Source organism: Nerophis ophidion, linkage group LG05 (assembly GCF_033978795.1).
Source record: "Nerophis ophidion isolate RoL-2023_Sa linkage group LG05, RoL_Noph_v1.0, whole genome shotgun sequence".
Lineage (NCBI taxonomy): Eukaryota > Metazoa > Chordata > Actinopteri > Syngnathiformes > Syngnathidae > Nerophis > Nerophis ophidion.
The window spans coordinates 22,423,287-22,438,034 of record NC_084615.1 but is presented as its reverse complement, the minus strand read 5'-3'; the positions used below and the strand labels follow the sequence as shown (position 1 = coordinate 22,438,034).

General features: G+C 39.2%; 1 long non-coding RNA gene across 1 annotated transcript; it reads left to right on the top strand.

Annotated features, from left to right (window-relative positions):
- The first annotated feature begins 8,577 nt into the window (after positions 1 to 8,577).
- LOC133552345 (uncharacterized) lies at positions 8,578 to 10,475 on the top strand. The gene is made up of 3 exons (XR_009806670.1): positions 8,578 to 8,629; positions 8,748 to 8,877; positions 9,708 to 10,475. It is a non-coding gene; the product is annotated as an uncharacterized LOC133552345 (long non-coding RNA).
- Positions 10,476 to 14,748: the final 4,273 nt, after the last annotated feature.

Genomic DNA, 14,748 nt, shown 5'->3' with positions numbered 1-14,748 from the left:
GGTCACAGGCATCAGGAAAATGGACAGAATGAGCCAAGAGGATTTCAAGCTGTATTAATGAGGTAACTCCGCCCCCTCTCCTCCCAACCTAACCACCCCCCCATCGCCCAGTGCCCGTTTTAGAGGTCAGGCCATCACCTCCAATGATAAAGATTTATCACGGGAAGGCGAGTCTGGTCAAAGTGTCCTCTTATCTCCATCTCTACCTTTTTTTTTTTTTTTTTACAGCACTGTCAGGAGTCGCACGGATGAAAGGCTGGGCCAGACTTCACGGCTTTTGCCGAAGCCCGGGCGTCGGTAAATAATTAATCCCTCAGATTTTGTACGCTGAGAATTTTTTTGAAGGCTTTGCTGCGCTCTTACCAGGACTCCAAAAAAAAAAAAACTGGCCGGTGACAACAATCACAATATAAAGTACCAAAGATTGTCACACACACATTTGGTGAGGCAAAATTACTGTCTGCATTTGACCCATCACCCTTGATCACCCCTTGGGAGGTGAGGGGAGCAGTGAGCAGCAGCGGTGGCCACGCCCAGGAATAATTTTTGGTGATTTAACCCCCAATTCCAACCCTTGATGCTGAGTGCAGGGAGGTAATGGGTCAATCAATCAATCAATCAATGTTTACTTACATAGCCCTGAATCACAAGTGTCTCAAAGGGCTGCACAAGCCACAACAACATCCTCAGTTCAGAGCCCACAAAAGGGCAAGGAAAAACTCACAACCCAGTGGGATGTCAATGTGAATGACTATGAGAAACCTTGGAGAGGACCGCAGAGCGTTCTGGGTTGCCTACCCCTGCATCAGTGGAAAAGCGGCGAAAGAGTGAAAGCGACAGAAACTTTGCCATGGAGATGAGGGTTTGCTTAGTTACACCTGTCCGTCAGTAAGAACAGTCCCCGTTAACCTGGACCAATTCAAACCAATATATATATATATATATATATAGTGAGAACAAGTATCTTATCAGACAGAAAATAAGCAAATATCACCCTTAATTGAGATATTTTAACCTCACGTAGATATCAGTTTTTGCAGTGCAGACAGACGATTTTTGTTATTTGGGTACAAAATGGCTCTTTCAGCGTTCTGGGTTGTATATAGTGAGAAAAAGTATCTTATCAGACAGAAAATAAGCGAATATCACCCTTATTTGAGATATTTTAATCTTACTTAGATTTCAGTTTTTGCAGTGCAGACGGAGACAATTTTTATTATTTGGGTACAAAATGGCTCTTTCAGCATTCTGGGTTGCCTACCCCTGCATTAGTGGAAAAGCGGCGAAAGAGTGAAAGCGACATAACTGTTGCCAAGGAGACGATGGTTTGCTTACGCGACACCTGTCCGTCAGTAATAACAGTCCCCGTTAACCTGGACTAATTCAAACCGATATATATATATATTTTTTTTTTATTGTTTAATTTGCATTGCCTCACATTACTCAATTCTCATTTTTTTCGTTTGTATTTAGATTTTTTTTTTGCGTTGAAATTAAAAATAAAGACATTTAAAAAGATTGTTTTTAAAATACATATTTGTCGTACACTCTGCATCCAGTGGCCCCCAGGTAAATTGAGTTTGAAACCCCTGATATACACATCTGAATGTTTGGTTTATGCAACAATAGCATAGGCAGAAAGGTTTTCCACAACCCATATTTTTTTTCTTCAGACATGCAGGCAATTGTCAAGAACTATCCAGGTTGTGTTTTGAAGCCATTAGCCTTTCTTTAAATAAATTAAATAGTCTCTGAGGATTCTAAATAGAGGGAACAAAGGCGCAGATTCTCTCACAAATTTAATTTTAAATGACATTTTGCTGAAGTCGGTTTTCTGCCCGAGGCCATTAGTAATTATGATGGAGGCTAATAGAATCATATACTGGAGTTTTATTCCCAAGAGGCTGAAGTCATAAGGAGGGAAATAACGAATGAGGATTTATTTGTTTGTTTTTTTGTTAATTTTTTCCTCACAGAAACTAACTGTGACTTTATCATGTTGAGGTATTCTCCCATTTTGACTCAGAAACGGTGCTAAGCAAGAAGAAGCATGCCCACGGATGTCACGCGGAAATGTTTAACTTTCCTAAAGGAGTCATTGGAAACAAGAACAGGAACTCGTCTATTGGGAAATTCCTCCAGATTAGGAAGGGGGGCTGAAAGATTGAAAAAGTAATTTGAAAAATAATGGGCTTTTTAATGACTAAACCTATGGGACACCCAGATGTGCTCTTTGTTAATTTTCACTAGTGTAATGTAAAATTCCAACTGCTTAATTACTCCAGGACGCACAAAGCAACTGGTTTTTAACGAAGCAATTATGAGACGCGCTTCCCCCGGTGTTGTGGCGTTCCTCCAGCTAGCTCCTTGGGCCGATGAAACAGAACTTTACAAAGATATCAAACTCTTCGCATCCTCGGCGACGTCAGAAAAAAAAAAAAAAAAAAGTGTGTATTTTTCATCTGAAGCTTGTTGGGGCTTTAGAGACCATAAATCACTTGAATATGACCTAGTTCTCAATGTCATGGAAAAAAAGGAAAACAGCTCAATAAAAATGTTACATAAATAGTGATGATATGAACCACTTCATCTTTTTTAATTTTTTTTATTTAATTTTTTTTTTTTTTTACTAAAATGTGCCATTTTGAGAGGTATAATTCCTGGTTAGCAGTTACAATTCGACTTTACCAAACATATTTCTCTACAGGCGTATTTGGTCACGGCAAAAATAGTCCACTTGTTTAAAAAGCATTAAGAAAAACGTAAGACATTTATTTTTCATAAATGTATTTTATTTTTTTTATTTTTTTTACTATATTGTGCCATTTTGATGTCACACCTATGGATCATGTTTTGTTTTGGTCATGTTCGATTTAGTTTTTTGGACATTTAGTTCTGTTTTGCATTTCCTTGTTTGTCTTGTTACCGTGCCAACGCATTAGTTTTCATCCGTCATGTTTGATCATATTACCCTGAGCCTCCCCAATCTCATTTGTTCTCAAAGCTAAGCAGTTTTGTCACCATGACGACCAATCAGTTCACCTGTAAGCCCTCACACCTCTTTCTAATCATCATCATAGTCATTATTTAAGCCATTTTGTTTCTGTCCTCGTCCTGGCAATTTTACCTTTCCTTCTGAGACCTTCATGCCACGCTGTTTGTTGTTTTGACCACGCCACGTAAGTTTTTTTTGTATCTATTCCTCAGCGCAAGTTTTTGGTTTGTTTTGTGCCACAGTGTCTTTTGTTCATTTGTATATAGTCATGCCATTGTGCTGTTTTTGTTTGAGTATAGTCTAGTTTGATAATCGCGCCCTTTGTTTTCCTGTTTTGTATTATAATGTTTAAATAAATCAAATATGTACTCACACTCTCGTCTGGCTCGTGCTAATCATCCTTTGCGTGGAAGAAGCAAAACAAATCCAAGGCCTTGTGCGACATTTGAGTGGTATAATTTCTGCTTAACAGTAAAAATTTGACCATATCAAACATATTTCTCTACAGGCGTATTTGGTCACGGCAAAAGTAGTCCACATGTTTAAAAAGCATTAAAAAAAAACGTTAGAGACATTAAGATTTCATATTTTTTTTTTTTTACTAAAGTGGGTCATTTTGAGTGGTATGATTCCGGGTTAGCAGTAAAAATTGGACTTTACCAAACATAATTCTCTACAGGCGTATTTGGTCACCGCAAAAATAGTCCACATGTTTAAAAAGCATTTAAAAAAACGTAAGAGACATTTCTTTTTCATAAATTTGATTGTATTTATTTTTTTCATCTTTTTTTATATTTTATTTTATTTATTTTTACTATATTGGGCCATTTTGAGTGGTATAATTTCTGCTTAACAGTAAAAATTTAACCATATCAAACATATTTCTTTACAGGCGTATTTGGTCACGGCAAAAGTAGTCCACATGTTTAAAAAGCGTTAAAAAAACAAAACGTTAGAGACATTTATTTTTCATATTTTCTTTTTTGTACTAAAGTGGGTCATTTTGAGTGGTATGATTCCGGGTTAGCAGTAAAAATTGGACTTTTCCAAACTAAATTTTCTACAGGCGTATTTGGTCATGGCAAAAGTAGTCCACATGTTTAAAAAGCATAAAAAAAAAACGCTAGAGACATTAATTTTTCATATTTATTTTTTTTTAATAAAGTGGGTCATTTTGAGTGGGTTAGCAGTAAAAATTGGACTTTACCAAACATAATTTTCTACAGGCGTATTTGGTCACCGCAAAAATAGTCCACTTGTTTAAAAAGCATTTAAAAAAACGTAAGAGACATTTCTTTTTCATAAATTTGATTGTATTTATTTTTTTCATCTTTTTTTATATTTTATTTTATTTATTTTTACTATATTGGGCCATTTTGAGTGGTATAATTTCTGCTTAACAGTAAAAATTTAACCATATCAAACATATTTCTTTACAGGCGTATTTGGTCACGGCAAAAGTAGTACACATGTTTAAAAAGCATTAAAAACAAAAAACGTTAGAGACATTTATTTTTCATATTTTCTTTTTTTTACTAAAGTGGGTCATTTTGAGTGGTATGATTCCGGGTTAGCAGTAAAAATTGGACTTTACCAAACAAAATTCTCTACAGGCGTATTTGGTCACGGCAAAAGTAGTCCACATGTTTAAAAAGCATTAAAAAAAAAACGTTAGAGACATTTATTTTTCATATTTTTTTTTTTTTACTAAAGTGGGTCATTTTGAGTGGTATGATTCCGGGTTGGCAGTAAAATTTGGACTTTACCAAACATAATTCTCTACAGGCGTATTTGGTCACAGTAAAAATAGTCCACACGTTTAAAAAGCATTTAAAAAAACATAAGAGACATTTCTTTTTCATAAATTTGATTGTATTTATTTTTTTCATCTTTTTTTTATCCATCCCATCCATCCATTTCTACCGCTTATTCCCTTTTGGGGTCGCGGGGGGCGCTGGCGCCTATCTCAGCTACAATCGGGCGGAAGGCGCGGTACACCCTGGACAAGTCGCCATCTCATCAGGGCCAACACAGATAGACAGACAACATTCACACTCACATTCACACACTAGGGCCAATTTAGTGTTGCCAATCAACCTATCCCCAGGTGCATGTTTTTGGCGGTGGGAGGAAGCCGGAGTACCCGGAGGGAACCCACGCATTCACGGGGAGGACATGCAAACTCCACACGGAAAGATCCCGAGCCTGGATTTGAACCCAGGACTGCAGGACCTTCGTATTGTGAGGCAGACGCACTAACCTTTATATTTTATTTTATTTATTTTTACTATATTGGGCCATTTGAGTGGTATAATTTCCGCTTAACAGTAAAAATTTGACCATATCAAACATTTCTCTACAGGCGTATTTGGTCACGGCAAAAGTAGTCCACATGTTTAAAAAGCATTAAAAAAAAAACATTACAGACATTTATTTTTCATTTTTATTTATTTATTTATTTTTTACTAAAGTGGGTCATTTTGAGTGGTATAATTCCGGGTTAGCAGTAAAAATTGGACTTTACCAAACATAATTTTCTACAGGCGTATTTGATCACCGCAAAATAGTCCACGTGTTTAAAAAGCATTTCAAAAAACGTAAGAGACATTTCTTTTTTCATAAATTGTCCATCCATCCATCCATCATCTTCCGCTTATCCGAGGTCGGGTGGCGGGGGCAGCAGCCTAAGCAGGGAAGCCCAGACTTCCCTATCTCCAGCCACTTCGTCTAGCTCTTACCGGGGGATCCCGAGGCGTTCCCAGGCCAGCCGGGAGACATAGTCTTCCCAACGTGTCCTGGGTCTTCCCCGTGGCCTCCTACCAGCTGGACGTGCCCTAAACACATCCCTAGGGAGGCGTTCGGGTGGCATCCTGACCAGATGCCCGAACCACTTCATCTGGCTCCTCTCGATGTGGAGGAGCAGCGGCTTTACGTTGAGCTCCTCCCGGATGGCAGAGCTTCTCACCCTATCTCTAAGGGAGAGCCCCGCCACCCGGCGGAGGAAACTCATTTCGGCCGCTTGTACCCGTGATCTTATCCTTTCGGTCATGACCCAAAGCTCATGACCATAGGTGAGGATGGGAACGTAGATCGACCGGTAAATTGAGAGCTTTGCCTTCCGGCTCAGCTCCTTCTTCACCACAACGGATCGATACAACGTCCGCATTACTGAAGACGCCGCACCGATCCGCCTGTCGATCTCACGATCCACTCTTCCCCCACTCGTGAACAAGACTCCTAGGTACTTGAACTCCTCCACTTGGGGCAGGGTCTCCTCCCCAACCCGGAGATGGCACTCCACCCTTTTCCGGGCGAGAACCATGGACTCGGACTTGGAGGTGCTGATTCTCATTCCGGTCGCTTCACACTCGGCTGCGAACCGATCCAGTGAGAGCTGAAGATCCCGGCCAGATGAAGCCATCAGGACTACATCATCTGCAAAAAGCAGAGACCTAATCCCGTGGCCACCAAACCGGAACCCCTCAACGCCTTGGCTGCGCCTACAAATTCTGTCCATAAAAGTTATGAACAGAATCGGTGACAAAGGACAGCCTTGGCGGAGTCCAACCCTCACTGGAAACGTGTCCGACTTACTGCCAGCAATTTCATAAATTGTATTTTATTTATTTATTTATTTATTTTTTCATCTTTTTTTTTATTAATTTTATTTATTTTTACAATATTAGGCCATTTTGAGTGGTATAATTTCTGCTTAACAGTAAAAATTTGACCATATCAAACATATTTCTCTACAGGCGTATTTGGTCACGGCAAAAGTAGTCCACATGAGAGAATTTAAGTCCCTACCTTTAGTCAAAAGTGATTTATGACCCCCCATAAAACAATGATTTATGACCCTCAAGGTCAAAGGTCAATGATTTATGAGGGGTCAAGTTCAAAGGTTAATGATTTATGAGGGGGTCAAGGTTAAAGGTCAAAGTCAAAGGTCAAAGTCAAAGGTCAGGTTCAAATGTCAAGGCCAAGTGGGTGTGGCTTACCCGGAAGAGGGTGGAGTTAAGACCTGCGGTGGGAGTGGTTAAACCAGGAAGAGGGTGGAGTTTTAAACAGAAAGAGGGCAGAGTTAAGACCTGCGGTGGGAGTGGTTAAACCAGGAAGAGGGTGGAGTTAAGACCTGACAGGGAACAGAGGAGGGATCAGTTTTTTTAAGAAAGCAATGTCATCTGAGCAGCATGTGACCATATATTTGATAGTTTAAATGTTTACGATCGTTTGAAACAACTTCCAGATTTCGATGTATTGATGGTTGGGAATGTTACGTGTGGAGATGTGGACACGCACGCACTTCACACACACACACACACACACACACACACACACACACACACGCAGAGGAGGTGGAGCTTTATACGTTAGCGTAAAGACTTTGTTCGATTCGGTCATGATTAGTGAAACGCCTGTTTCGATTTATAAAAATAATAAAACTTACATTGACGCTCCGCAAAAAAGTCGAGTGTTTCTAAATCGTATTCAGATGCCGCCGACCGAATCTTTGCGTGAGAAATGGGATTTGGAAGGGGAGGGATCTTTTGGATTTGTATTCAGATACGAAATGGGGGATATCTGCTTATTTCAGCTAAAAGAAAGAAGAGACGGAAGCCCTTTCTCGATATTTTCATCGTTATCTATCGTGGATTGGGAAGTTTTTGGTGGACACGCACACACACGCACACACACGCACACACACACACACACACACACACACACACACACACACACGCACACACGCACGCACGCACGCACGCACGCACGCACGCACGCACGCACGCACGCACACACGCACACACGCACACACGCACACACACACACACACGGAAGCCCTTTCTCGATATTTTCATCGTTATCTACCGTGGATTGGGAAGTTTTTGGTGGACACGCACACACGCACACACACGCACACACACACACACTTCACACACACACACACACACACACACACACACACACACACACACACACACACGCACGCACACACGCACACACACACACACACACACACACACACACACACACACACACACACACACACACACACACACATTCGTACGCACTGAAACAACTTCCGTACCTCACGAAAACATATTTAAACAGATGGAAAAAACTATCGCAGAACACAGTGTCACGTAGCAACTGGTCTTTACGGTCGTTTGAATCAACAGGTCAGTTTGGGGGACAAAAGGAGGGTTCAGTTTTTACTGACTTCCCATCTGACAGTTTAAATGTTTATGACCGTTTGAATCAACAGGACACGCACGCACACACACACACACGCACGCACACACACACATACACACACACACACACACACACACACACACACACACCATTACCTCTGCTTTACCATGTTATTAGACATTGGTTTAACTCCATTTAAGCATTTAAACGTTAAAAGCATTGCACTTGTACGACGATGTAATACCTTTTTTTTTTAACAGCCGATGACGACGAAGTGAAAGACGATGAACTTTGCTTAAACGGTCTTACAAAGTTGGAAGATGATTTTCGAGGTGTGTTTAAACCTTCAAATTATTTAATATTATGTGTATTCATTATTTAGTTTCATAGAGGATTTGCCGTAAGATCCTAACGCGATCGTTTTAACACAATCGCAGTCTGGTGAGTCAAATGATTCTCATTTTACAAGAAAAAAAACATGCGGTATACGATACATATATACATATATTTACTTACAGATTTTCCGTTTACATCTCTTGCTCACTGGTCTCCCTTAAAGCTGGCGGGTCCGTCAACGGCCGTTCCAGGCAGAGGAGAAGGCTTGATTGCGCCAAAGACTCCAGACATCGAATCCTTGCTCCGAGGGGAAATCATCGAAAACGACGGTGAATGTCCGACAGGCACCCGCTGTAAGTTTTTCTCGTTTTCTGTAAGCTTTTTAAGATTCTCAGGAGCTTTAAAGAGCTCCTCTCACTCTAATGTCTTTCGCTCAAATGAATTTCGCGCCTAAGGGGAATGGGCGGGGACTGATTCCGGAGGTGGGCGGTTGTTTCCGCCAAGCAACCTTCTGGTTGAAATGGAGTGTGGATCAAGATGGATCCCTACTCTATATTCTTTTATTTAACCCAATGTTTTTTAAATACGTGTATAATGCTTTATATCCTATGTGTTGTGAATTCCATCCTACAATATCTTCCAAGGAACCCAAAAAAATGTTACCACACCTCCCGCTTTATTTATTCTATAGATTACCTGAACTATTTCATAAACTAAATCTTGTCTTGTTTCTGATGCTATGTTTTTTTATGCTCATCAATGCACTGTTGGACTGCGAGCACACAACTACTTTCCTTGCTTTGTTTTCCTCTATCCAGTTAACTGCCATATAAATTGCTACCAATTCCCCCGTAAAAACAGATAGTTTATCACTGATTATTTTATTTAATACTATGTTTCCTTGTGGGATAACTGCTACAGCTCTTACCTTTATTTTTTTTTATATAGTTTTTGATGCATCCGTATATATCATATCTCAATCCATTTTTCTATCCGGTAACTATTTAAATTTCTATTCTTTAGTAATTGCATGTTTTCTTTTGGGTTATCAAACATCCACGGTGGTATTGCAGGCATTGGTACTGTAGGACTAACTTTAATATTGTCAATTTTAACTTTATTACATATGTCTCCTATAATCCACCCAAAACTATTCTTTTTTGTTTTCTCTTTTTCTTGGCAGATTGGTAACACTGGACAAGTCGGATATCCTTGCTTGGATCCTTTTAAAGTTGCCCGATAAACTGCTGAGAGTTGATCTCTCCTCTTGTCCAAAGGTTTTTCGTTCATTTTTACTTGTAATACTGGCACTAGGGTCGATGTAGTAGCTCCACAACATAACCTTAAAGCCTGTGACTGGATCCGGTCTATTTTCCCAAGTCATGTTTTTGAAGCAGATTGGTAAATAATGCATCCGTAATCAATAACAGATGGAATTAAAGTTATAAATATATACATGTATTATTTTCAACGTTAACCTATCAGCCCCCCAATCATTACCCCTCAAAGACCTCATTATATTTAACACCTTTTTACTTTTTCCCCTATTTTTTTATTTTCCGGAAGGAACACTCCTGAAGGAATAAATAAAGTACTATCTAATCTAATCTAATCAAATCTATTTTGCTGATGTGGGTTGACTAGTTCATATTTTTATCAAACCATATTCCTAAATATTTAAATACTTGTACCTCTTCTATATTTTCACCTTAGAGTTTTTATTTGGAGCTTGTTTGGTACTTTTGTCTTTGTAAAATGTATGACTTTTGTCTTTCCAACAGAGAATCTTAAACCTCAAGCCGTTCCCCAGTCTTGAACATTATTTACCACTTTGTTAGTTTTTTGATTATTTCTTTTGACTCTAAATAATATACTAGTCTTTCATTAATCTTTTTTTTTTTCCATTACTTTTCCCCAAATTTATAATTTCCTGCCTCTTCCGGGTCTTACCCTGACTTGCATATTGGAATTGTTACCGCTAATTTTCCCCTCTGCCGGTCATTCTCCTTCTTCATATATCCTGTCATATCATTTCAAGACCACTTCTTTGACGATGCCACCTAAGTTTTTGATCATTTGATAACCCGCTAGGTCTTTCCCCGGTGACGTATTTTTAACCTTTTTCAAAATTCGAACCATTTCATTCAAAGAAAATGTCATATCCATAGTGTTGGTAAAGCTATTAACGTTGTCTTCCATCATTTCCCCAATATTTAAACTCATTGTTTTTTCTCTCTTTTGTTTTTCCACATTTCTCAAATTATCATTACCGTGCACTTTAACAAATGTTTTTGCTAAAGGTTCTGCTGTTTCTTTACCCGTGACTACATCTTCTTTGATAAATGTGGCACATCATCCTCTTTACCCTTCATTCCTATCTTTACGAATCGTTATATATCCTTTTATTATAAAGTTTAATTTTGGCTTCAGCCCTGTTTCTTGAATACAAATTATACGTGGTTTAGTTTTCATATTTTTAATATATCCCTTTAATTCATGTTCGGTTGCTATCAAACTTCTGGCATTCCACCGGACCATTAACAGGGTGTTGGAATGTGGTAACATGACTCCGTCACGTCTACTCTCCGTAGTACGGCTTGCACCCGGTACCAAGATAGTTCTTTCAACAACTTTGATGCTGCTTTGACAATTATTTTGATCTTCTCAGTCTTATTTTTACTTTCATTTTGTATCAAAGCTGAGTTGTGCTCTCTGGTTTATTTTGCAAATGAACCGACAGAACATGATCATGTACAAGACTCGCCTACCCACAATGCACTGCAACCCAACGCTCCTGGTCGGATGTTTTTTTCGGGGTTCATGGAGAGATGCGGTAAAGAGTGGTAGCCAAGACACACGGTCACACACGGTCACACACGGTCACACACGGTCACACTCGGCAATTATTTTGACCTGGGGAGCAGATATAGAGGAAAAAAAATTTGTCTGGGGGGCCGGGATATCTGATTTTCAGGTACAAAAAACTTCACAATGACACAAAATAAACACAACAGTTAAACCTCACACTAAAAACAAGACATTGACTTGTACGTTCAAAAGACAGAATAGAACAAGTCAAGACATGCAATGCCATCTACAAAATGTTATGTAAATGTTAGTCATTACACACGCGGCTATGGTTTTGATGTATTTGTTGCAGACATGTTTACGTCAAGTAACATCACATGGTTCCATTTGCACCTTTCAACAAATCTGAAAAGGAATATTAAGAAGTAAAACTTATATTTAATCCTACCTCTTCTCCGAGCACACGGTGACCGTACATACGGGTCGAAAAATGTTGACCTAATTCAGCATTTCTCAAAGTGTGGGGAATAGAGACATGACAGGTGGGGCGCGAGGAAAGGGAGGAAATTTTTTATTTTTGATTTTTTTTTTACTATGCTTTCATTTTCTATACACACTGTAAATCACTTTGTGATTCTGTCTGTGAAATCCGCCGTATAAATAAATGTAAATTACTTATTTTTCCTGTAGGCTTTAAATTTCTCGGCAGGAGCGAAAGTTTGACAGACATAGCAACAGTAACTTTTGCAGGCAGGGCTAAGAGGAACAAACTTTCGCGCGGATGGGTAGCAGGCTAATGTGCGAACCACAATTACACAAAATGGATACATTTGCAACTCGCACCTCAAAGGTCTGCGGAGAAACAAAAATATGACGGGTCTAATCAACCAAAAAGTCAACCTAAAAGAAAATATGGCGAAGGGTATCTTGCTCTTGGATTCACGGCAGCGGAGGTGGGGGCAGAGGAGAGACCCCTGTGTGTTCTTTGTCTAAAACGGCTAGCAGCAAACAGCATCAGGCCCAACAAAGTAAAGAGACAACTCGAGACCACACATGATGTCCAATAAATTGTTTTGTTGGGGCGATGGGGGTAGGTGGGCCTTGAGTCTAAAGTGGTGATGACAGAAAAAAAAAAAAGTTTGAGAAGCCCTGACCTAATTGTACGGATCTCACTTTAAACGGCAAACCGATCATTTAAATGTTTTCACTTTTGAATATGAAACGAGGAGTAAAATGTACAATGTACAATATTATCAATTATTTCACAAGGACATGTTTTAAGGATATCGTACAGTATCATTAAATCTAAAATGAATGTGATCACTTTCAGGATCATTTTATTTTTAGCCAGTAAACAACTGTTATGTACTTTTGAATCGGGTTTTCAAAAAAAAAAAAAAAAGGGAGGGACAATCAAGGATCAACAATGGCACGACTTTCACTAACTTGCGTGAGGTCAAAAGACAAGAGATTTTAGACCAATGCTGCTTTGGATCTGTTCCTGCTAAACTAGTAAGTGACTTTCAATGCTCAAATCAGAATAATAATACTAATTTTAGCTACTGGAAATTTGTGTGGTAGCAATAAATACCCACCAGCGCGATACTTTGCAGTTCCACACTGACCAACCACGCAACAAACTCAAAAGAACTGTACAAGGAAAAAACAATGCAGTGACTTCAAACTGCAAATATAAGGTTTGAGTAAAATATGTAGGTTGGTGTGAATGTTGTCCGTCTATGTTGACCCTGCGATGAGATGGCGACTCGTCCAGGGTGTACACCTCCTTCCACCCGATTGTAGCTGAGATAGGCGCCAGCGACCCCCACGTCCCCAAAAGGGAATAAGTGGTAGAAAACGAATGTAGGTTCCTACTGTGGAAAGTTCAGTAATACAGAATCATTGTGGCATTATCGTGTCAGTTGGACGCTATATGCGCTAGTCCTCATGGTAAATGTGGTTTTCCTTTTGGGAAAACGCCATCGCTTTGGTTCACTGGTGCGGCCAATATAAACCAAAACTGAAAGTTCTTAAGTGGGGGTTTAAGTAGAGTTTATAAATCTTGTATCTGTGCCACATATAGCCTTATTTCAGTGTCAACAGTCTCCAGCTTACTTGCTACACATGTTTTGGCTCTGCCCATCCCTGTGCAGTTATTGGACCGACATTTTTAATACTTTGTCTGTTGTTGTAATTACCTACTAGGCCTTCTTTCCCTTTATTTGTTGTTGTATCTTTATGTTAGCAATTGGAACTTTTTGAATGAAATTGTCTGTGGCTCCATGTTAACGAAGTTGCCTGTACTATTTGACTGATGCATTTTATTGATTGATTTATTAGCAGTAATTGCACAAAGGCATTCTTCTTCTTTTAGTTTTCTGACAGCACGTAGGCGTTCGCATCAACTTTCGTCTTTTTAACAAATGGGTAAAGGGGGAATGATGTATGCCGTAAAACTAGTTGGCACATTTAATATTTAATAATAATGAATATTGTAAAATTCTATAATTTTTGTTATTTAAAGGGGAAAACCCGATTCAAAAGTACATAACAGTTGTTTACTGGCTAAAAATAAAATGATCCTGAAAGTGATCACATTCATTTTAGATTTAATGATACTGTACAATATCCTTAAAACATGTCCTTGTGAAATAATTGATAATATTGTACATTGTACATTTTACTCCTCGTTTCATATTCAAAAGTGAAAACATTTAAATGATCGGTTTGCCGTTTAAAGTGAGATCCGTACAATTAGGTCAGGGCTTCTCAAACTTTTTTTTTTTTCTGTCATCACCACTTTAGACTCAAGGCCCACCTACCCCCATCGCCCCAACAAAACAATTTATTGGACATCATGTGTGGTCTCGAGTTGTCTCTTTACTTTGTTGGGCCTGATGCTGTTTGCTGCTAGCCGTTTTAGACAAAGAACACACAGGGGTCTCTCCTCTGCCCCCACCTCCGCTGCCGTGAATCCAAGAGCAAGATACCCTTCGCCATATTTTCTTTTAGGTTGACTTTTTGGTTGATTAGACCCGTCATATTTTTGTTTCTCCGCAGACCTTTGAGGTGCGAGTTGCAAATGTATCCATTTTGTGTAATTGTGGTTCGCACATTAGCCTGCTACCCATCCGCGCGAAAGTTTGTTCCTCTTAGCCCTGCCTGCAAAAGTTACTGTTGCTATGTCTGTCAAACTTTCGCTCCTGCCGAGAAATTTAAAGCCTACAGGAAAAATAAGTAATTTACATTTATTTATACGGCGGATTTCACAGACAGAATCACAAAGTGATTTACAGTGTGTATAGAAAATGAAAGCATAGTAAAAAAAAAATCAAAAATAAAAAATGTCCTCCCTTTCCTCGCGCCCCACCTGTCATGTCTCTATTCCCCACACTTTGAGAAATGCTGAATTAGGT